General features: G+C 41.3%; 1 non-coding gene across 1 annotated transcript; it reads right to left on the reverse strand.

The window, feature by feature from the left end:
• Window positions 1-11,711: 11,711 nt before the first annotated feature.
• LOC133813130 (small nucleolar RNA R71) lies at window positions 11,712-11,818 on the reverse strand. Its single transcript, XR_009884172.1, has one exon. It is a non-coding gene; the product is annotated as a small nucleolar RNA R71 (small nucleolar RNA).
• Window positions 11,819-24,825: the final 13,007 nt, after the last annotated feature.

The raw sequence follows: 24,825 nt of genomic DNA on the forward strand, positions 1-24,825 counted from the left end.
AAGTAGCACCTTGGGTCATTGGGCACCTTATCAAGAACAAATATGCTATTGATGGCACTAGCTACCCATGAAACAACATAAAAGAGGATATGAAGAATAATTTTGGGATCGATATGAGTTATATGAAGGCTTGGAGATGCAGAGAGAAGGCACTCGGTTATGTCAGGGGGACACCTGAAGAATCATACTCCAAGTTACCTTCTTACTTGTACATGCTGCAACAAAAGAATCCAGGTACAATAACTGATTTTTCCATAGATGACGGTCGTTTTCTTTACTGTTTCTTCTCACTTGGAGTTTGTAGACGGGGATTTACATCATGTCGTCCTGTTATATGTGTGGATGAAACTTTCTTGAAGTCAAGGTATGGTGGCCACATGCTGTGTGTTGTTGCATTAGATGCGAATAACCACATTTATCCAATTGCGTTCGCGATTGTTGACAGTAAGAATCATAATTCTTGGAAGTATTTCATGATGAAATTGAAGGAAGCCATTGGAGTTGTTGATAATCTGGCTTTTGTATCAGACATGCATGCTAGCATTATTCATGCTCTTGAGTTGGTCTTCCCTAATGCCTACCACGGTGCATGCTACCATCACATAAGTATGAATGTAACCGCTAAGTTCAAGACTGATCACTGTCACAAGGAGATGTGGAATGCGACATATGCATTTCGAAAGTCAAAATTTCATAGGTTCTTCAATAATATAAAGCAAATGGATCCCACCATAGCTCAATATCTCGAGGGTATTGGCTTTGATAAGTGAACTCGTGCTTACTTTCCTAGGAATCGATACAATGTAATGAAAATCAACTACGCTGAAAGTTTCAACAACAAAACCAGAGATGCAAGAACCTTCCCAGTCACTACTTTTGTGGAATTCATTCGTTTCACAATTTAGTCATGGTTTTCTATGCATCATGAGGAGGTAGAGAAGTGCACGTCCAAATTAGCAAAAGTATATGAGAAAGATGTCTCAGGCATTGCAGATGATGCAAGGTACATGAAAGTCCATCCTCTTGGACAGTTCAAATTTCATGTGGTAGACCTAGAAGGTGACAGTGAGGTGAATTTGATGACCAAATCATGCTCCTATGGCATGTTTCAAATAATGGGTTACCCTTGTGTTCATGGTGTGGCTACGACCATCCTGCGCGGTGTCAACATTTACTCACTATGTTCCCTATATTACACTACTGAGATGTGGAGGGAGTCTTACAAAGAAATAATTTACCCAACTGGCAACGAGGATGATTGGGAAGTTCCTGAGAACATAGAGAAAATGCATGTTGGGGTTCCTATTGAAAAACAACCAGTTGGTCGCCCGAAGAAGAAAAAGGTGGGAAGAAGGAAGACAGACCTGTAACACCCCGGTTACTCTAGGACCGTTACTGTAGACTTTGAACACTGCTTAACTTGGTAAACGAGTCATTTGGTTATAACACATGCATCTAGGTGTCATTAATAGGCCAGGGTGAAAAATCTCGGTTAAAAGGAATGGATATATTTTAATTTAAAAAGTTAAATTGTACATGGGCCCATAAAAGTATTTACAAAGTTATTTATAAACCAAAATGGTCATTACAGTGTAAAAGTTACAACTTGTCGACCTAAGCGGAAAAAATAGGGTTAAACCCTAGTTCCTCTGAGAAACACCTTGGTGGTGGTGGTCAAGCGGCCACATATGTACACATCGCCACCTAAGCTCTCCACTCAAGGTTAGGTGAGCTTTTCTTTCCCTTTACCTGCACCACATAGCACCCGTGAGCCAAGGCTCAATAAGAAAACTTATTACTGCATGTATACAATATCAATAAATGATCATGTAATCATTCTGGGGCTTGCAACCCTGATCAGATAGGAGACTAATGAGTCACTCCCTGGGTAGGTGACCAATGAGTCACTCTCTGGATAGGTGACTAATGAATCACACTCTGGATAGGTGACTAATGAGTCACACTCTATATAGGTGATTAATGAGTCACACTCTGGATAGGTGACTAATGAGTCACACTTTGAGGCTCTGCACCCTAAGCCATGTGACGTTTCAGTCACCTGAGCCTTTTGGCCCTGACTCTAAGTAACTAGCCTTTAGACTAGGCAATCGCTTTAGTTTTCTTCGATCTTTAGGTCAGTCAAGCATTTAATGCTCATGTTGATTAGATCTAATCATTTTGGCCTATTTTAAACACATTAATGACGTTCTTGACTCTTAAGCCAATACCATACAACCAGTGCTCAGTACCACTACCGGTCATGACTAATAAGTCAAGACTTCACGACCAGTACTACCACCAATGCCGTTTCTGACTAATAAGTCGGTACCATTCACAAATAAGCAAAGCTGCTAATCATTTACAATGCAATCAATGTCCATATATAGAGCACTTAACATGCCTCATCAATAACCATGCATGTCACATACTTGGTGCAGTTTTCTTACCTCTGGTTCGAGTGTGAAATAATACACGAACGACCCTTAAGAACGATATGTCCTTAGGCCCCTTAGCGGTCACCTAATCATAACCAAATATAAAATCCCATCAATAAAACAAGTAATAAAAGGTTCCCAGATCAAGACCTAGCCTTTGGGACGTTGAATCCTACTAAATTGGGTAGCAGGAATGATTCCGAGACCTAAGGTTTGAGTTCCCATGATTAAAACACAATTTTGGCCCAATCTACCCTTAAGCCCCACGGCCCCAAACCACTGAGCCGCGACCCGCCTCAAAACAGAGACGCTAGCCTCAAGTTGCTTGCACCACGTGTCGTAGCCTGCCTCCCAGGCGTCGCGACCCCAATGCCCTTCAGCCTCTTCTCTCATCTTCACTAAGCTTGGGCCGCGATGCCCAAGAACAGGGCCGCGACCCCACCTGGAACTCAGCCAAAAACCTTCGTTTTTCCCCTTTTAAATCCTCCAAAAACCTATCCAAACATATCCAAATCCCAAAATCAAAGTTCCCAAACATCCCAATGATCCAAAACCATCGAGGCTCAAACAACTCAAAAACTCATCAACACATAAAATCCAATTCAAAGCTTAGAAACTCAAACACTCAAAACTTAAAGCTTGGATTACCTCTGATTGAGTCATTTCTCGCTAAATCCTCCAGTTAATAAGCTTCTAATCTTCCATAGAATCGCTATAACTTGATCCTCGTTTGAATCTGAGTCCTAAAACTCAAGTTTCCTTAGAAAATGCGACGAACAGTAAAAAAGAATAACAGGAGAAAGAGAAAAAAGTGTTTAAACGTATTTTCCTTCGACAGGTTACTTCAAGCTTAAGTAACCTCAAGTAAATCCTAATGCTCGGAGTCCCAAAAACGCCCCTGAGGGTAAAATAGTCAAAATTCCCATAATTTCCTCCTGATCTCACTAACTCCCAATATATCATCAAATAATCATTCTCATTACCCAATATCCCAATAATTGACCCTGTTATGAAAAAACTGCTAACTTGCTTCCTAAGATCGTCTTATGCCGAATAGATCAAACATATCCACATAATAATGTGGTCTCACCCATATATCACATACATGCACATAAATATACAATTATGCTCTCAATGACCAAAATTATGAAAATGCCCTTCTAATAAGAAGTGGGCCCACATGCATGCAATTATCATCGTATAATAATATAACTCACATAATCATGCAGATAATCACATAATTGCATATTAAATCAATTATGGCCATCCTGGCCCCCTAATCTATACATTAAGCCACATTAGGGAATTTGGATCGTTACAAAACCGCACTCCATCGAATGGCGAAATCATTCGCAAAGAGCGCAAGTGTAGTATGTGTGGTGGTCTTGGCCATAACAAGGCTACATGCAAAGCTAGGCTATAATATTTTTTCCCATTTGGACTTGTTGTATTAATAACCTAGCTTGTTGTCCCTTCCTTTTTCTTAAAAGTTATGTTAAGCTCGATGTCAACTTGATGAGCTTGACATGAACTCGATGTTAACTCAATAGTAGCTCTATATGAACTTGATAATATGGCTATTACTTAGCTTCTAAACTGACTTCAAATCTTAGCTTGATATTAGTTTGATAATGGTTCAATATAGCTCGATATTAGTTCGATAATTGTTCAATATAGTTCGATAACAACTAGATAATGGATATGAAAATGATATTCCTCGATTAAAGCTCGATAGTAGTTCGATAACAGTTCAGTATAACAATAAAGGGAACTGAAAGTTACAAAAACAAAAAACAAAAAATTGCACATGTAAATACCCCGTAAATATACAATCATCTAGGTAACAAATTCTGATACCACAAGTCTGTGGTCTACTTGTTACTGAACACCTCTATATTTTCATCGCAGATGGTTTCCAATGGAAGGTCGACCATGAGATGCTCAATATGCTTGACATCATACACACCACAATCTCCACTGTAAAAAAATGTAAACATTAAGTGTACAATACTATAATTTTACTTAGAAACAAATATAGTATGAAGATGATGTTTGTTACCTTCTCTTTGACTGAGTGAGCTCGTGTTTCTGTTTGCGACGTCATGTGAACTGATGCGACCTCTTTCTTGCTGCAGGAATCTTCAACATCAAACTATCAGTGAACAGTTTACTCTGCATCAGCAGAGAAGGAAGCAAAAAGAACCATGGATTCATAATTTCCTCCATCTTCGCGTCACTAATCAACGAGTTGTTTGACTCATAAACACTGAGAGTCCAACTAGAAATAGAAGCCTCAATGGCAAACCAATGTTGTTGTTCATAGTTTTGACACCAATATACATCCTCAACTCCTCCCCAAGATGCCAGAAACTGCTGCTCGATGCCGGTCAACATGGACATAATGTCAAAATCCCACGTGTACTTTGTTTTGTCGGCAATTTTCTTGTACTTATCATATCGGGCAGGTATCACTTGTGAGAAATAAATGTTCATTGCAACAACATTCTTGCGGTATATGTTGGGAAAATACTTGCGATGCATACGAAACATGTGTTGTGCCGCATCAATATGCTACAAAGAGAGTACGGTATAAAAAGTTAGCAAAGACCATCATAAATGGCTAAAAAATAGTGCATAAACAAATAAATTGAGTTATAATCGAGCACTATCGAGCTTATATCAAACTAAACATCGAGCTCATAGAGTCCATATCGAGCCCCATCGAGCTCATATCGAGCTATTCTCAGACAGTAAACAATAGCTCCGTCGATCTACTATCGAGCTCCCATCGAGCTAATCTCAAACAGTAAACAATTGTCCTAGTTTAACACCCCTATAAATCTACTATCGAACCGCATCGAGATCATATCGAGCTATTCTTAGACAATAAACAACAGCCCTACAACACCCCTATCGATCTACTATCAAGCTCCATCGAGCTCACATCGAGCTAATCTCAAATAGTAAACAACAACCCACCCCATTGAACCACTATCGAGCCATATTGATTCAAGTAACCCCCAATCGAGCTCATATCGAGCTCTCATCGGGCTCATATCCAATGAAAATAGAACTTGTGAAATTGAAAACAAAACATAATTTCTTAACATTAGGTATAAATGGCTTACCTGATCATTGAGCCACGAATGGGGTGTCTTCCACATCAGAAACCACGCTGGACCATGAGTCCCAGTGTTTACATCCCTCGGGGTCTTGTTGGGGATGTCTCCAAGCAGCCACTTGGACATTGTCCTATACTGTTTGCGATTTGGCTTCTTGAGAGGGTCTAGCACTTGAGTAGCCTCCTTTTCTGGTGCAGCTGCATCAATGCGATGTCTTTTCCTCATGGGATTGGTGTAGTCCTCAAACCAATATGGCTTGTGTCTTGGCGTCTAGTCCTTTGAAATCGAACCCCAGCAACATCCTCAGGGTTGAGTGTCACAATGATGGTAGGAGGCGTGGTGGGATCATCAACATAGTCCAGACGAATATTCAGTGACTTTGAGTCTAAATCTTCCTTGGAGCCCCTTGGTTTATCCTTAATAAACGTCAGGATCTGATTGACTGCGTCCAGGATCATCTTCAGGAGGGTCTCCTGTCGACCCTCGACTCTGTCCAACCGCTCGATCAGCTCGGCAGGGGCTAGTGCTGGGGCTGAGGCTGGGGCTGGGGCTGAGGCTAGGGCTGGGGCTGTAGCTGGTGCAACAGGAGGGGTAGGACCTGCAACCTCCTCCTTTTTTGGGACAACATCATCAAATATCTTGGCAGCCTGAGAAACTATCTCGGCGACTTTCTCAAAAGTTGCGTCCTCCTCCTCATTAGCCTCCCCGGGATCCTAGCCAAGCCCGGGATAAAGGGGGAAGATCTCCCTCTGTCAATAATAAATAATAGTCTTTTTCTGCTGGTCAAGGATTCAACATCGGAAGGACGATCAACTGCAAACAACATAAAACATTTGGTTAACTCAAATAATCATAAAAGATAAGCATATAGATAAAAAATAATTGTTAAATGTCAATCAAATATAACTTACATTCTTCTTTGATAACATCGGTGAGAAGGCAGGCTTGGTGAAATCCTTGTTCCTTCGATGCAACCAACTAAGCATCCTCGGGACCATGTTTCCCGAGCTCACAACAAACTCCGTCGCAAGCTGCTGGATAGCATTATATGCCCAATACTGTAAGGCCGAGGCATAACCATACATACTGTACTTGGACTGTTGCTGCACCTTGGCATCCTTCTTGTTGTCATACTTGGACTTTTGCTTCACCATGTCCTTCTTACAAGACTGCAATAGCCTCCCATAAGAGTACTTTCCCCATGGATAGCTGAAGAAGTAGTCTACATCCTCAACCATCTTCATAATATCTCGCCATATATGCAACTTTCCCTCTATGGCATTTAGAACCCCCTTAACCAACTAACATAGACCAAGCTTGTACACATCGTCCACAATAGTACAAGTCTTGAAAGCATGGTCCACCTGTGAGAGCTTTACTTTCTTAGCATCATTGAAATACTCCTTTATCAAGAAGTTGTTGAGATTACGCTCTTCCAACTCTTCTGGTGACGAGAAGGTACTGAAATTCAACCCTGTCACCAGGGAAAACTCTCCCATGTCGAATTTACAAGACTTTGAACCCAAGAAGAAATGCACCTCATCTTTGTTGTTACTGGTGATTTTCCTCAAAAGTAGTTGATGCACCAAAACTCTAGAGAAATTAAACTCTGAAGCCAAAAAGAACTGCTTGAAAGGGGATTCCTTAGCCCTTTCTATTAGCCCGAGGTCCACAAACCTAGTCTTAATGTGATTTAAAGTGCTACTACCCCGATATGTGACTCGTTCAGGAAAGTGATCACTAAATGGAACTAGCAACTTAGGCATATGCAGCAACACATAAAAAAAATTGGTAAGAAAATAGAATGTCAAACAGAATTTGGAAAAAATTCAAAAAAAATTCATCAAGCATCTGTAATAAACATGGTTATCGAGCTTCTGTTGAGTTCTATCAAGTTGATATCGAGTACTAGTATCGAATCACTATTGAGCTCATATCAAGCTAACTTATACAACAAATTCTGATATGCCTTAATAAGAACAATCGAGCTTATATTGAGCAACAATCGAGCCTAACCAATTAGTTTCCTGTCAAGCTAATATCGAGCTCCTAACTGTAGACCCCATCGAGCCTCCTATCGAGTCTAACCACCTACCCATCGAGCTTAATATCGAGTAACTGTCGAGCTTATCGAGCCTAACCATACCCCATAGAGAATTCATCTTTGGCACATATCGAGCTTATCTCTAACTTCTATCGATCTCTATCGAGCTCTAATCTAACCGAAGGTTAGGCTAATGTTTCATCCCATCGAGCTCATATCGAGGTTGCATCGAACCCATCGAGCCCCATCGGAAAAACCAGAGAAAAACCCAGCCCTAAGAGCTGCATTACCCATTCCACACCACCAGATTCAAAGGGAACAAAACAACAATGATCATCACGAGGGTTCAAGAATTTACCTTAATGGGAATATGGGTTTGATTAACGGGTTCGACGGGTTTGACACGGTGGGTTTCGAGCTTCATTACTGCTGTTGGTTCAACAAGTTCAGTGGGTTCTAGGTGGCCGACGCCGGAGAAGCGAAAGAGAGAGGGTGAGATCGATTTTGGGTTTTACTTTTTGGGGTTTGGCTTTCGGTTTGGGTTTTCAGGGATTGAGAGCAATAGAGAGATAGAAAGAGTGTGAGAGAGTGAGAGAGTTTGTGGGGAAAAAATGAGAGGGGTATTTTTGGTACTTGGTGAAAGTTCAGCACCAATTTGAAAAACTGAATAGTGCTGGTATTATTTAGTAATTAGACACACTATTATGCATAAATAGTGAAATTTCCCTATATATATAAATATTATATTGATCCAATTTCCTAAAAGGATTATGAGGGGCTTTGATATATTAATGATTATCAAATTTTCTTATTACATACATACACTTAATACATTTGTTTAAACTTATTTTAAATTCTGGCTAATTATAGCAATATATATTATATATTTATAAGATTATCACTATCATGTTTGTTTTAATGGGTTAATAATGTGGGATTTCTTTAACTACTTTAATTTTGATTAGAAGGAATCTTATCAATGAAAGAAATCAAATATGCACAATTCATTGAGACAAAAATCGATAAATACACTACAATAAAGTGTGTTATTACCGAGGATACTATTAGTGAGGAGACTCTACGACAAAAGAGGGCTATGATGTCGCTTCTTTGCGCCGGTCCACACAATTGACTGACACAATTGCTATATGGGGGATAGTAATATGAACCGACGCTACTATATATAAAAAATGACGGTTTCATGCCCCTCGTTTATACCCTCACTGACGCTAAAGAGTTTTAATCAAAACACACGTTTTGATTTTAGTGGACTCAGCGTCGGTTGGCAAAGGCGTCAGTTATTCACTGACGCAAGGCCCAAATTATATGAACCCTTCCCCCGACCTTTCACTCATTCTCTCCTCTCTCTCTCAATTGATAGGAAAACCAGAGACGATGGCGCTTCTCGAACCCAGCCCCCCGCCCATAGAACCCAACCCCATTCCGACCCTACAAGTTGACCCAAGCCTTTCTTTGCCTCTCTCATTGCCCATTGCGGCCTCCACAGTGTCGAGAACCTCCATAGCTTCGAGAGCCTCCGCCCCTCGCGACCTCCACAGAGGTGAGGTATTGGTTTTTGCAATTTTTTTAGTTTTTTTTTAATATTTATATAGAGTTAGGTTAATTTTAAGAATTTGAATTAAATTTGAGAATTGTGAAATTGATAGTTAGGTTAAATTATAGTTATAAGAATTTAGAAATTGAGTTTGTAAAGTTGATATACTTATGAGAATTGAAAAATTAGTTTTTTTTTTTAATAAAGTTAGGTTAATTTTTAGAATTGGAACTAAAATTAAGAATTGAGATGTGAAATTATGAAATTGAGAAATTGAGAATTTAAGAAATTAATAGTTAGATTAATTTGTTGTTATGAGAATTTAGAAATTTAGAATCTTTAATTTTTTTAATAAAGTTAAGTTAATTTATGAGAATTATGTAACTTATAGTTGTATGAAAAGTTTTAAAAATAATTATGTAATTATTTATAATTTTTAATATTTAATTGTGGTTAGGTTTGGCTTTTTTTTGTGTGTGGTTGTGATAACTCCATTTTAGTGTCATTTTAGAATGTGTTTTTGTGGTAATCTTGAGTCTTTATGTGTGTTTTGTGCAAGATTACGCTTTTATTTGTCTTTGTTGTAGGTTGGTGTGGTGAATCATGAGAAAAATGTAACAAGAAGTGAAAAAGGTGGAAAAATGATGCTTTTGGCGGTTGTTGGATTCAAAATGATGCTAAGAACGATTAAAAGTCAGATTTTGATGAAGAAAAGGGTTGAAAGAAGAAATTTGAGAAAAAATGGAATTAGAGCCGCAACTTGGGCTTACAAGTCACGACTCAAGGCAAGTCAGAAACACATGGATTATGGAGGCAATTAGAGTCGTGACTTGACCTTATAAGTCGTGACTCAAGGCAAAGTCAGAGGCTTAGCTAAGGGGAATTCTGGACACAGGCCGCAACTTGATATACTTGAGTCGCGGCGCCTGAGGACTTACATGGAAGCGAGATGGCTAAAAAATAGACCCAGGCCGCGACCCATAGAAGGCTAAGTCGCAGCCCGCATATGAAAAACATAGTTATTGTAATTTTTTTTACTATAAATTCATATTTAGGGTTTAATTAAGTCAGAAGGTCAGTTTTTAATTACGTTTTTAGAGACTAATTTTGATTCTTAGACTAGTGATTCTACATTTTTATATTTTTCTTTCTTCTTTAAGTTTGTGAATCTTATGTTTTTGAATTATTATTTTGTTGATTTAGTCATTTCTAATATGAACTAAACAATTTTATCTAGGGTTTAATGTAGTCACTTGGATTTCTATCTAATTTAATTATGATGTTCTATTGATTTTTCTTCTGTATTCTAATCTATATAATGTGTGTTTAATGCTAGTAAATATTTGATCAATATTTGCTTGATTTATGATTTTGATTCAAAATTCGAAAGATGAGAATTGAATATGCTATCATTATATAGACATAGGTTGCATATTGGACGAAAGTACCTGTATGACTTGTGTAGTAATTAGGTTTCCATGCTTAATACCTTTCCATATGTTTAAGTTTATCACAGAGAGTTAGAAAACCTGCATATAAGTTTAGATCTTATATCTTGAAAAAGAATAGGAATCAAATTATGTTAACATACTATTAGAATAGGAAGAAAGAAATTTAGAATTGATTAATAAAATTAGTAGAATGAAAAGTTAATGAAATTAACACCCTCGGTCTTTTTAATAGTGATTTAAATCTTTTAATTAGTGATTCTTGTTCTTAGTTTGTTTTATAATTTTAAAATTAAATTCATTCATCTAAATTTTGATTGCCAAATAGAAATTAAAAGAACAATTAGTGGTAATTGGAAAATAATCTTTGTGGGAACGATACTCTACTTATCATATATATTACTTGAATCGATTGCGTGCACTTGCGTATATATATTTTCGCGATCATGTTTTTGGCACCGTTGCTGGGGACTTAATTTCCAATATCAAAGTTAATTTTTGTTTGTTCTAATTTGGTTATTTTTTTTTACATTTATTTGGATCAAGGCTGTATTGTGTTTCAGGAATTGTTGGTATATGCGAGGAGGTAGACAAAAGGCACCCATACCAATAGATCTTGAAATTGAAATAACGTGCAGACATAACCGAAAGATAAAGAAACAATTGAATTTCACCATGGCCGAGAACACAAATAACGTTGTCAACAACAATGTAAATATAGGTAATGTAGCTGAAGCTGATCTGCCATTAAGAAACTATGTACTCCCTATTGTTACAGGGATACATTCAAGCCTTCGTCCTCCAACTGTTGAGGCAAATAATTTTGAGATAAAACCCTCAATTATTCAGATGGTACAAAATTGTTTACAATTTGGGGGGTTACTAAATGAGGATCCAAATCTCCATATCACAAACTTTTTAGAACTATGTGCGACATTCAAAATACATGGGGTGAGTAACGATGTTGTAAGATTGAGATTATTCCCATTTTCACTAAGGGACAGAGCTAGGAGTTGGTTGAATTCATTACAAGCCAACTCTATACTTACTTGGGAAGATTTGGCTTAGAAATTCCTTGGTAAATATTTTCCTCTTGCCAAGTTAGCCAGAATAAGAGGAGAGATTAATAACTTCCATCAACTGGATGTGGAGTCTTTATATGATACACGGGAATGATTTAAAGAGTTGCAAATGAAATGCCCACATCATGGAATAGAGAAGTGGCTGCTAGTTCATACTTTTTACAATGGTTTGGGAGCAATACAAGGACAATTATAGATGCAGCATCAGGAGGAGCGTTTATGAGAAAAAGCGCTAATGAAGCATATGAATTATTGGAAGAGATGACCTTGAATAATTATAATTGGCCTACTGAGCGTGAGAATAAGAAAGTAGCAGGAGTCTTAGAAGTTGATCTAATTGCGCTATTGACTGCTCAGGTGGCATCTCTAACCAAGCAATTGCAACAGACTAATCTCGCTGCACAAGCAATGCAAGTACAGAATATCGTGAGTTGTGAGATTTATGGGGGACCACATTCTTATGAACAATGCCCGAGCACAGCTAGTTGCTCAATTGAAGTGAATAACATGCCTTTGGAACAAGCACAAGTTATTGGTAATTTTTCAAGACCTGCACCCAACACTTACTCAAATTTCTATACTCTTGCTTGGAAAAATCAGATTAATTTGTCTTGGAAAAATAATCAAGGGTTACAACCACAATATCCACAGTACCCACCTCAACAACTACCTCAACCGACTTATGGATTACATTCTAGACCATATTATGATCCAAATCCACGCCCATCGCATCCACCACCACATCCTCAAATGAACCCACCAACAATTCAGCAAGACCAATTAAATCAATTCATGACAGAGACAAGGTCTTCAATCAGGAGTTTGGAGACACAACTAGGTCAATTGGCTCAAATGTTTTCTAGTAGACATCAAGGAAATTTGCCTAGTTCCATAGAGGTAAATCCTAAAGAACAATGTCAAGCTGTCATTCTGAGGAGTGGGACCTGCAGTGGATGATAAAGGGAAGAATACAGAGGATCAACATGTTACTAGTCCAATACAAGAGGGGGTTACTGAAGACCTTCCAAAAACAGAAAAACCTAAATATACTGAGCCTACACCAAAGATTCCATATCCTCAACAGTTTCGAAAGGCTAATCTTGACAAGCAATTCTCCAAATTTCTTGAGGTATTTAAGAAGCTTCACATTAACATTCCTTTTGCAGAGGCTTTAGAACAAATGCCTAGTTATGTGAAGTTTATGAAAGAGATATTGTCTAACAAGAGAAAAATGGAGGATTATGAAACTGTTGCATTAACTGAAGAGTGTAGTACAATTATTCAAAAGAAGCTTCCTCAAAATTTACGAGATCTGGGCATCTTTACTATACCTTGCACTATTGGGAACTTTCATTGTGAGAGAGCTTTATGTGATTTGGGTGCAAGCACAAATTTAATGCCGCTGTCTGTATTTAAAAGGCTTAGTTTGGGGGAAGCTAGACCCACTACTATTACTCTTCAACTGGTTGATCGTTCATTAACACATCCCAGAGGTATTATAGAGGACGTTCTAGTAAAGGTAGATAAGTTCATTTTCCCAGCGGATTTCATTGTATTAGATATGGAGGAAGATGAGGACGTACCTATTATATTGGGACGACCATTTTTGGCCATGGGGCAAGCGTTGATAGACGTTTAGAAGGGAGAGTTAAGCCTTAGAGTACAAGGTGATGAGGTATTCTTTAATGTTTTCAAAGCTTTGAAATATCCTTCAGCGAGTGACATTTGTTTTTGTGTTAGTGTATTGGAGGAACCAAGTAAAGGGGTCCAGTCTATTAAGGATCCACTAGAGTTGAGTTTGATTGCAAGTCCGGAAGAATGTGCTGGTACTGAAGCCACTAAGTATGTTAAGTGGTTGAATTCATCAGGGTAAATTTATAAAAAGAAATATGAGGAATTAGGGCAAGTGTCTGAGAGACCTCTTCCATCCATTGAGAAACCACCCGCTCTTGAGTTAAAAATCTTACCTGATCATCTTAAGTACACTTATTTGGGTAAGTATGACACTCTCCTAGTTATTATTTTAGCTTCTTTATCTGTGACTGAAGAAGAGATGCTTCTTAGGGTATTAAGGGCTCATAAATTAGCAGTTGGATGAACTTTGGCATATATTAAGGGTATTAGTCCTTCAATAGTGATGCACTGTGTATGGAGGAGGATAGTAAACCTAGTATTGATGCTCAAAGGAGGCTCAATCCTTCAATGAAAGAAGTGGTAAGGAAAGAAATCCTTAAATGGTTGGAGGCAGGGGTAATTTACCCAATATTTGACAGTGCTTGGGTTAGTCCTGTCCAGGTAGTTCCAAAGAAAGGTGGCATGACGGTGGTTAAAAAAAATAATAATAATGAACTTATTCCAACTTGTACAATGACGGGGTGGAGAATTTGTATTGATTACCATAAGCTAAATAAGGCCACCAGGAAAGACCATTTTCCTTTACCTTTTGTAGATCAGATGCTAGACAGATTGAAAGGCCATCCTTATTACTGCTTCTTGGATGGATATACGGGGTACCATCAAATTCCTATAGCACCAGAGGATCAAGAAAAGACTACCTTCACATGCCCTTATGGAGCATTTTCCTTTTGGAGGATGCCATTTGGGTTATGTAATGCCCCCACCAACTTTCAAAGATGTATGATGTCTATTTTTTCAGACATGGTGGAAAAAGGTATTGAATTTTTATGAATGACTTTTCAGTCTTTGGACCATCTTTTGATGGATGTTTAGCTAATTTGGAAAGGGTTCTAAAAAGATGTGAGGAGTCAAATTTAATATTAAACTGGGAGAAATGTCACTTTATGGTGACAGACGGAATAGTGTTGGGCCACAAGATTTCACGCCATGGAATTGAAGTAGACAAGGTCAAGATTTCAACAATAGAAAATTTACCTCCTCCAGTGTCTGTTAAAGGGGTTTGAAGTTTTTTGGGCCATGCTGGATTTTATAGGAGGTTCATAAAGGACTTTTAAAAAATTTCGAAGCCCTTATCTACTTTACTTACGAATGGTGTGGTATTCAACTTTGATTCTGATTGTTTAAGGGCGTTTAAAACACTGAAGGAGAAATTGGTATCTGCTCCAATTGTTGTATCATCGAATTGGGAAATTCTTTTTGAATTAATGTGTGATTCTAGGGATTATGTAGTAGGAGCGGTTCTTGGACAACGAGTTGACAAGGTATTTTGAACAATTTATTATGTTAGTAGAACCTTGAAAGATGCTCAATTAAATTATGCAACTACTAAGAAGTAATTACTTGCAATAGTCTATGCATTTGACAAGTTCAGGCCATATTTAATTGGTAATAAGGTGATTGTTTACACATATCATTCAGCTATTAAGTATCTTATGACAAAAAAGGATGCTAAACCTCGCTTGATTCGATGAGTCCTATTATTGCAAGAGTTTAATATGGAGATTCATGATAAGAAGGGGACAAAAAATTTAGTTGCTGATCATTTATCTAGATTAGAAAAAGAAGAAGAGCATAAAGCTAAAGAGGAGCCAATTGATGAAAATTTTCCACATGAAAAATAATTTTCGATTGAATGTGAAAAGAAGATACCATGGTTGGCAAATTATGTCAACTATTTGGTAGCTAAAGTTGTGCCTCCAAAATGTCAAGGATGCAAATAACAAAGTTATATTCGGAAGTGAAGCATTATTTTTGGGATGAACCCATTCTTTTTCGTCATTGTGCTGATCAAGTGATAGAAGATGTGTCCCAGAAGAGGAAATGATTTCCATACTTATTCACTGCCATAATTTACATTGTTGTGGCCATTTTTGGGGAACAAGGAAAGCCGCAAAAGTTTTGCAATGTGGGTTTTATTGGCCTACGTTATTTAAAGATGCTAATGCCTTTGTTAAGAGTTGTGATCGTTGCCAAAGGACCGATAATAAATCCAGAAGATATCAAATGCCAATGAATGTGTGGATACCAAAAATCCACCAAGGAAAAAAGGTCCGATCCCTTATTGAAGTAAATGGCTAAGGGGCACCGAAGGCGTCAAGTACATGATAGAGGCAGAAGAGGCCACACATTTGCCAGGCCCCAGGCCTCACGAAGTTATTCCATGCCCATGGGAGACAAATGCGAGATGCCCCCATCTCACGCACATGCCTCCAAGCCGCATCCCCCCACGAGATGCCTTCGTCTCGCGTGCATGGCTCCTAGCCATTCCCCTCGCGAGACACCTCCATCTTGCGTGTGTTCTCCCAGCTACATCACACCTGCGCAGAGTCATGGCCCCAGCCTCGTGAGACCCTCTGTCTCACGCATACGCACCTAGCTACATTGTGCCTCAGTGAGGCCATCCCGCACCGTGCCTCCGCAAGGCCACCTCGCCTTGCACCTCAACGAGGCCATCTCGCCCCGTGCCTTCACAAGACCATCTCACCCTGCGCCTTAGCGAGGCCATCACACCCCATGCCTTAACGAGACCATCTCGCCTCGTGCCTCAGTGAGGCCATCCCGCACCATGCCTTCGCGAGGCCACCTCGTCTTGCTCCTCAGCGAGGCCATCTCGCCCCGTGCCTTCGGAAGACCGTCTTGCCCTATGCCTTCATGAGACCATCTCGCCCCATGCCTTCGCAAGACCATCTTGCCTCGCGCCTCTGCGAGGCCATCACATACCATGCCTCCGCGAGGCCACCTCGCATTGCACCTAAGCGAGGTCATCTTGCTCCGTGCCTCGCAAGACTATCTTGCCTCACACCTCAGCGAGGCCGTCTCGCACCGTGCCTTGTGAGGCCACCTCGCCTTGCACCGCAGCGAGGCCATCTTGTCCCGTGCCTCCACAAGGCCCACCTACCTTACGCGATCACCTCATGCCTAAGGTCTTGCGAGGACCCCGTTGCGCTGATGTCAAGCCTCACACGGAGACTCCAGCCGCCTGAGTCTACATGGCACATGCGTGACCAAGGCCTCGCACGCCATACGCCCCTTTGCGCCCAAGATCTCGCGAGGCGCCCTTTGTGCTTCGTAAGTGTGAATTCACAAAGGCCACAAGTAGTTCAATGCTTAGCAGAATATAGAGTGGCCTAAGGCATAGGCATATCTTGGAAAGGTGAAAAGATCTACGGGGCACGTGGAACGCGTAAGGGTACAGAACATACGTATCAACCAAAGGAATCCCCAAGCACGCCTATGATGTTCGTACTCGACAAGTAGTGGAGGTACGACACGGTACCAAGGCAGGAGTACTGTTGAAGACCCCTGACACGTACTAAAGTCGACCACCACTCCACCAACACCACTACCACCTGCACTACTATCTTGACAGTGTACCCGTGTACTATTTTGTCCCCAGGGACCACCATGTATAAGGGTTCATTAGAGCCTAGCTATAAATAGATCTTCACACCTCACAATAACGGGTTGGAAAATTCATTGTATACTCAGGCTATTAAGAAATATATGAATGTTTACTCCATTGTTAATCTGCGCTTATTTTTCCTCAAGTCTATTCTAAGTTCTTACTTAGTTATTTGCTTACTAAGATTTGAGTTTTCTGACATAACATTGTTGACGAGTTCTCACCGTCAAGAGTTTGGCGCCATCTGTGGGAAGGACAACTATCAAGCCGTTGTTCTTCCATCGATTTTGACAAGAAAAAAATGCCAAGGCATTCTAAACGCCTATGGGAATCTCAGGATGCTGAGATCCACATTGACAGAGGCCAACTAAAAGCCTCCAGAAGAGACACTCCACCACCTGAGAATGAAGGCATGCTAGAGGAATATCAAACCCTTGGAGAGGAGAAGGAGGCATCACTCCCAGAATTCCAACCTAGGGGAGGTCATCGTGAACCATCTACGACCTGTGTGGGTGGCCTGAGTATGCACCCTCCTCCTCCACCACCGATTGCACCGTGCTCCGACCACCGGGATCCATGCCCCTCTTTGCACAAGCCCAATAACAGTTTGTGGGTGCACTCTATGAGTCCCAGCTCCAGAACTCACTTTTACGAGAATGAGATACGCATAAAAAATCAAAGGATGGAAGCCACTCTAGAGAACATGTTGGAGGTGTTGAATGACCTACTACAAGGAAGGTCAAGCATGCCCCTTCCCCAGCATAGGAGAAAAAAGCATGCACAAGGAGAAACCACTGTACCCATGGACCGTGACAAAACACAGCTCTCCACTTGTTGTACCCCTCACCCAGAACGCAAGAAAGATTGTACACCAGTGGCGAAACTTGGTGCGAACCCCACCTACGGGAGGTGCGAACTCAAGACTACCCCCCTAAGAAATTTTCCTGACTTGAAGGAGAAATTTAACTCAAGAGGGTCCGAGGTAAAAACCACACCCCCCGCAGCTCCCCTGAGGGACACAACCAAATCAAGGGTTCAGTTTGAGAACTCGCAAGACTCCTTAAGCAAAAAAAGGAGGAATTAGACATCGGAATGCAAAGCCCTCGAGGCAAGATTATCACTGCACCTGGGGGGCATAGAGATGACGAAGAGTTTGACCATGATTCGCCCTTCACAAGGGAGATCCAGGTTGAGCAACTCCCTGCCAGCTTCAAAGAGCCTCGCATGACTCCGTACGAGGGTACTATGGATCCAAAGTATCACTTAGAATCCTTCAATAACTTGATGAGGTTAAGGGGGATCAACAGCAGAGCAAAGTTCAATTTCTTTGTCATTACACTTAAAGGAGTTGCGTACACGTGGTTTAAGAGGTTAAGGCTAAGAACCATCAAGTCGTGGCAGCAATTCTCTGGCAAATTTCTTCAGCAACACCATGCAGTCTTTGATTACGTTATGCCAATTACCAGCCTCGCTAACATAAAACAAGGTGAGAATGAAAGTCTGAAGGGCTATATCCATAAGTTCAATATGGAAGCAATAAAGTTGGGAAGTTCAACTAAAGAGGAGCTCAAGATGGCTATTACAGCCGGAGTTCATCCAGGAAGCAAGTTATGGGGTAACATGCTCCAGAGAGAGGTTACAAACTTAGATAACTTCTTCGAAAGAGCACATAAATATATACGTGTGGAAGAGGGCCATAAGGACTTGTATGTTGAAGGAAGCAAACCTTCCTCCAATCACCCTTCTACCAATACATCTGAAGATTCCATGTAGAAGAGAACGTTGTGATAGAGGAGTTGTTGTTAAAGTTGAAAATTGGAAGAGGACTACAAAAAGGCTTTAAAGAAGAAGCTAGTAGGATTCATCAAATCATTGCAATCGGCCCCTGTAAAGACCCAAAGAAGTCGCCTAGCTGATTTTGAAGATCTGGAATTGTCAAAGTATATCGGAGAGAACGAAAAACAAAGTACTTGGCAAGAAATATCCCACAAACCACTTAGGAGGTATCAGACCTGACCTCAATAGGCACCTAGCCATGTGCGAAATATGTGCCTACCCTCGTGAGCCTCAGCAGGCATCCCGCCTTGTGCAAATTAGGTGTCTGGCCTCGTGAACCTCAATAGGCACCTAGCCATGTGCAAAATAGGTGCCTAGCCTTGTGAGCCTCAACAGGCACCTAGCCATGTGAAAAATAGGCGCCTAGCCTCACGAACCTCAATAGGTGCTTGCCCAAGTGCGAAACAGGCGTCTGGCCTTGTGACATCTAGCGATGAACCTTATGAGACAACATTTCAATCTATAAGGACTAGCTACCCTTATAGAATCTAAAAAAGTCGAAAGATCCCTCAAAAGTGACCTCTTAATGAACAAACCCATCCTGCAAAGGGACCACGTCATAGAAGACGAAAGAGGAGCCCAAAGAGATCCCCAAGTCTCGATTGACTGAGTCACCTTACCAAGGGAAAAAAGGGCCTTGAAAATAGGTGTTCGCAAGGTTTCACAAGGATCATCTCCCTATAAGGGTCCCAACCCGAGGGGAGATCCCCTCAAAAACCAAAAAAGGGTCTTAAGGAAGATGCTTATGAAAAGGGTCTCAAAGAAGACACTTATGAAAATGGTCTCAAAGAAGACGCTTGCAAAAAGGGTCTCAAAGGAGACGCTTGCAAAAATAGTACTATGCCTAATGATGAGAAGGACGCTTCTCGCGGAAAATAAAACACACACGTAAAAATATATAAAAGGATAGCAAGAGCCCAAGGGGTCAACATATCCTTACAACTAGTCAAGGTGCACCAACAGACACGAATCACACGCAGTAGAGAGGTCCCAAAGGGAACCTTTTCAGAATAAAGGGGTGCTAGTAAGAGACCCGTGTGCATAAAGGCACATGATAATGCTCTGTCACAAGATGAGCATAAGACATAGCGAGACTCGTTACAAGTTCCTCATGAAGAAAACACTAAATTCGAAAAAACCTCTCAGGTAAAATAAGTCAAGTAACATTACAACCAAATCAAAGTAAAAATAAAGAAGTTGCCCACACATGGGACCGAAAGATGGGGCAGGAAAAAAATTCATGGTTTCCCGTCGCGAGCACTCCACTCAGCGACCTTAGCAATATCGTGGTCACTGAATGAGGAGAAGTCGGAGCCAAGATTCTGTTCCATATAAGAACTTTAGCTTCCGCTCTTTTCTTAATCTTAGACGGAGAAGAAGTCTTCTCTACAATGGCTCCTACCTTGTGTATGGCCTCAACAAACTGTTTCTCAAGTCCCCGAATCTTGGCAATAAGCCGGTCATTCTCCGCCCTGGCCAAAGGTAGATCTTTTGTCGACATCACTTATACTTCAAGGGTATCAATCAACGGGCAAGTACTAATAGACTTCCTAGGCAAGTCAACCTATTCCTAATAAAGAAGAAGTCAACAAGATGAAAGGGCTACAAGGAAGAATGGCTAAAGCACTCTTCACTCTAAAATTTGACAAGTGCTAGATATGCGTAAAGCACCCAAGGTAATAGCTTAAGAGCACCACATGAGAGCAAACCCTATCCAAACGATGCTTATTTGGCTATTCGGGTAGAGTGCCTCAAGCTTCTTCCTGCAGTCCAACATTTGTACAACAATGACACCCTTGGGATCTATATAAAAGAATGATTGGCGTTAATTAAACTTCAAAGGAGTCATAAGGATAGCCACTCATGAAATATGTTTTTCCATATCTTGTAAATGGAGAAAAGCACTTGCACCATGAATGTCACAAAGATGGCACACAAAAAAAAAAAAAAAAAAACAAAGAAAAAAAAGAGAGAAAAAGAAAGAGAAGAGTCTACAAGAACTCCTAAAGGCCTCCCTATAGACTAGGGGCAAGTGTGGATGCCAAAAATCCACCAAGGAAAAAGGTCTGGTCCCTTATTGAAGTAAATGACTAAGAGGCGCTGAACGTGTCAAGTACGTGACAGAGGCAGAAGAGGCCACACATTTGCGAAGCCCTAGGCCTCACAAAGTTGTTCCATGCCCATGGGAGACAAATGCGAGATGCCCTCGTCTCACACACATGCCTCAAAGCCGCATCCCCCATGAGACGCCTTTGTCTCGCGTGCATAGCTCCTAGTCGTGCCCCTCAAGAGATGCCTCCATCTTGTTCGTGTGCTCCCAGGTGCATCACACCTGCGCGGAGTCACGACCCCAGCCTCGTGAGACCCTCTGTCTCGCGCATGCGCACCTAGCTGCGTCACACCTCAGCGCGACAATCCCGCACCGTGCCTCCGTGAGGCCACCTTGCCTTGCACCTCAGCGAGGCCATCTTGCCCCGTGCCTTCGCAAGACCGTCTCGCCCTGCGCCTCAGCGAGGCTGACACACCTCGTGTCATTGCGAGACCATATTGCCTCGTGGCTCAGTGGGGCCATCCTGCACCATACCTCCACGAGGCCACCTCGCCTTGCACCTCAGTGAGGCCATCTCACCTCGTGCCTTCACAAGATCGTCTCACTCTGCACCTTAGCAAGGCCATCACGCCCCGTGCCTTCACGAGACCATCTCGCCTCGCGCCTTAGTGAGGCCATCCCACACTGTGCCTCCGCGAGGCCACCTCACCTTGCACCTCAACGAGGCCATCTCACCTCGTGCCTTTGCAAGACTGTCTCGCCCCGCGTCTCAGTGAGGCCGTCATGCCCTGTGCCTTTGCGAGACCATCTCGCCTCGCGCCTCAGCGAGGCCATCCCACACTGTGCCTTCGCGAGGCCACCTCGCCTCGCACCTCAGTGAGGCCATCTCGCCTCGTGCCTTTGCAAGACCGTCTTGCCTCGCGCCTTAGCGAGGCCGTCTCGCACTTTGCCTCCGCGAGGCCACCTCGCCTTGCACCACAACGAGGCCATCATGCCCCGTGCCTCCACAAGGCCCACCTACCTTGCACGACCACCTCGTGCCTAAGGTCTCGCGAGGACCCCCTCGCACTGATGTCAAGCCTTGTGCGGAGACTCCAGTGACCTAGGTCCGCATGGCACATACCTGAACAACGCCTCGCACGACATAGGCCCTTTTGCGCCCAAGATCTCGCGAGGCGCTCCTCGTGCTTCACAAGTTTGTATCCACGAAGCCCACAAGTAGTCCAATGCTTAGCAGATAGAGTGGCCTGAGGCATAGGCACATCTTGGAAAGGCAAAAACATCTATGGGGCATGTGGAATACGTAAGGGTACGGAACATACGTATCAACCAAAGGAATCTCCAAGCACGCCTATGACGTTCGTACCTGACAAGTAGTGGAGGTACGACACAATACCAAGGCAGAAGTGCTATTGCAGACCCCTGACACGTACTAAAGCCGACCACCAATCCACCAACACCACTACCACGTGCGCTGCTATCCTGACAGTGTACTCGTGTACTATTTTGTCCCCAGGAACCACCATGTATAAGGAATCATTAAAGCCCAGCTATAAATAGACCTTCACCCCTCACAATAAGGGGTTGGAAAATTCATTGTATACTCAGGCTATTACGAAATATACGAATGTTTACTCCATTGTTGATTTGCGCTTATTTTTCCTCAAGTCTATTCTAAGTTCTTACTTAGTTATCTGCTTACTAAGCTTTGAGTTTTCCGACCTAACATCGTTGACGAGTTCTCACCATCAATAGAATGGAATTCTGGAGGTTGAGCTGTTTGATGTGTGGGGAGTATATTTTATGGGACCTTTCCTATCATCCTATAATAATAAGTACATTTTGCTGGCAGTAGATTATGTTTCTAAATGGGTGGAAGTTGTAGAAACTCCTACTTTTGATGGAAATGAAGTACTTAAATTTCTTCATGAGAATATTTTTACTCGGTTTAGTACTCCAAGAGCCATTATTAGTGACAGAGGCAGTCATTTCTGTAATAAATCATTCACATCTCAATGTGCTCGTTATGGAGTTCATCACAGAAAGGCCCTATTTTATCATCCACTTGCTAATGGTCAAGCTGAAGTGTCAAACTAAGAAATTAAAAGTATTTTAGAGAAAACTGTAAATACATCAAGGAAAGATTGTTCGAAAAAGCTTGATGATTCACTGTGGGCTTATCGCACAGCCTTTAAGACTCTGATTGGTATGTCACCATATTAATTGGTATTTGGGAAGTCATGTCATTTACCAGTTGAACTTGAGCATCGAGCATATTGGGCGGTGAAAAAGTTGAATGTTGATTTATTTATGGCGGGATAAAATAGGCTTCTAGAGTTGAATGAGCTCGATGAATTTAGAAACAAAGCTTATGAAAATGCAAATATTTATAAAGAAAAGTCTAAGGCTTTTCATGATAAAAGGATCATTAGAAAGGATTTCCAACTAGGAGATAAAGTTATGTTATTTAATTCTAGATTGAAGCTGTTTCGTGGTAAATTAAAGTCTATATGGTCGGGACCCTTCACACTTGTGGTATCATTACCTTATGGAGCGGTTCAGATTCATAGCGAGAAAACATGACATTTTAAAGTAAATGGTCAGAGGTTAAAGCATTATTTGGAAGGACCGGTGGAAAAGTGCAAATCAGTGATGGTTTTGGAACCCCTTTAAATGAGGTATTCAGTGTCCGGCTAAATGACGATAGCGACAGCGCTATAGGAGGCATTCCTATATTTAATATTAGTTTTAGTTTTTTTTTAATTAGTGGACAATTTTATTTAATTTTACTGTGGAGTTTATTTACTTTAATTTTATTTTATTTTTAGTATAAAGTTTGTAAAAAAATCGTGCAAATCGTGAAAAAGTTGTTTTTCAATTAGTCTTCAGGCCAAGTTGCGGCTTGAACTAGCAAGTCGCGACATTAACACAAGTCAGAGAGCACTTAAAAATTAAAGGAATGGTGGGTCGCAACTTGGGCTTATAAGTTGCAACCCTTGGCTGAAACAGAGAGCATATGAGATTTAAGAATAGAGGCGGGCTGCAACTTGAAGAGGTTGAGTCGTGATGCCTGGCAAAAAGGATTCTGGAAAAATCTGAGGTGGGCCGGGACTTGCCTTATCTGGGTTGCGGCGCGCCTGTGTCAGACAGAGGGGAAGTGGTTTTAAAATCAATTTTTCAAGGCATATCCATCATTTTTCATTTCGTTTCATCCCAAACCAGTTTTTCTTATGAAAAAGCTCTCAATTTTCTTCCATTTATCATTTTATTTCAAATCCTCTTCAACTATATTCCTAATTTCTAATTCCTAATCCATATTGATTTCTTTCTTCCTTGTTTTTTTCCTAACCCTATTTTTTTTTCTATTGGTGCTAATTGAAGATTAAAGGAGAATTCAAGAGTGGGCAATTTTTTTAAGATTTAAAGGCTTGTAAGTTTTCTCTTTTTGAAGTTTTCATTGAAGTAATTGATTACTAAGGGATTGCATTGGATTGTTGAACTACTTGTTAGTGTATTTAGTGTCTTTGGGTGAAATTTTTGGAAGTATTCAGTGAGGAAGTTCAGAAATTTAGGGGAAGTATTGCCAAATTTTGTGTGTGATATTTTTGATCAATTATGTAAGTATGGGTCCAAGGAAACAACCTACTAGGGCTGCGTGGACGCTCAATATTCCACGCCCATAAAAGGACCAAGACATGTGCTAAGGTCCCTTAAAGGCCTAAATGCATGCTTAAGCCACGAGACGCTCGGGCCACCACCCTCTCGCAACGGCCTCGCATGCCCAGGACTGTGCCCCGCGAGATGACCTCCCGTGCCTAGGTGCGTGATGCATAAGGGAGCCTCGTGTGCCCAACTGCATGTCTCGTTGGCAGGCCTCGCATGCTTAGGACCATGCCCCGCGAGATGGCCTTGTGTGCCCAGGCTCTTGCCCCG

This window comes from Humulus lupulus, chromosome 1 (assembly GCF_963169125.1).
Source record: "Humulus lupulus chromosome 1, drHumLupu1.1, whole genome shotgun sequence".
Classification (NCBI taxonomy): domain Eukaryota; kingdom Viridiplantae; phylum Streptophyta; class Magnoliopsida; order Rosales; family Cannabaceae; genus Humulus; species Humulus lupulus.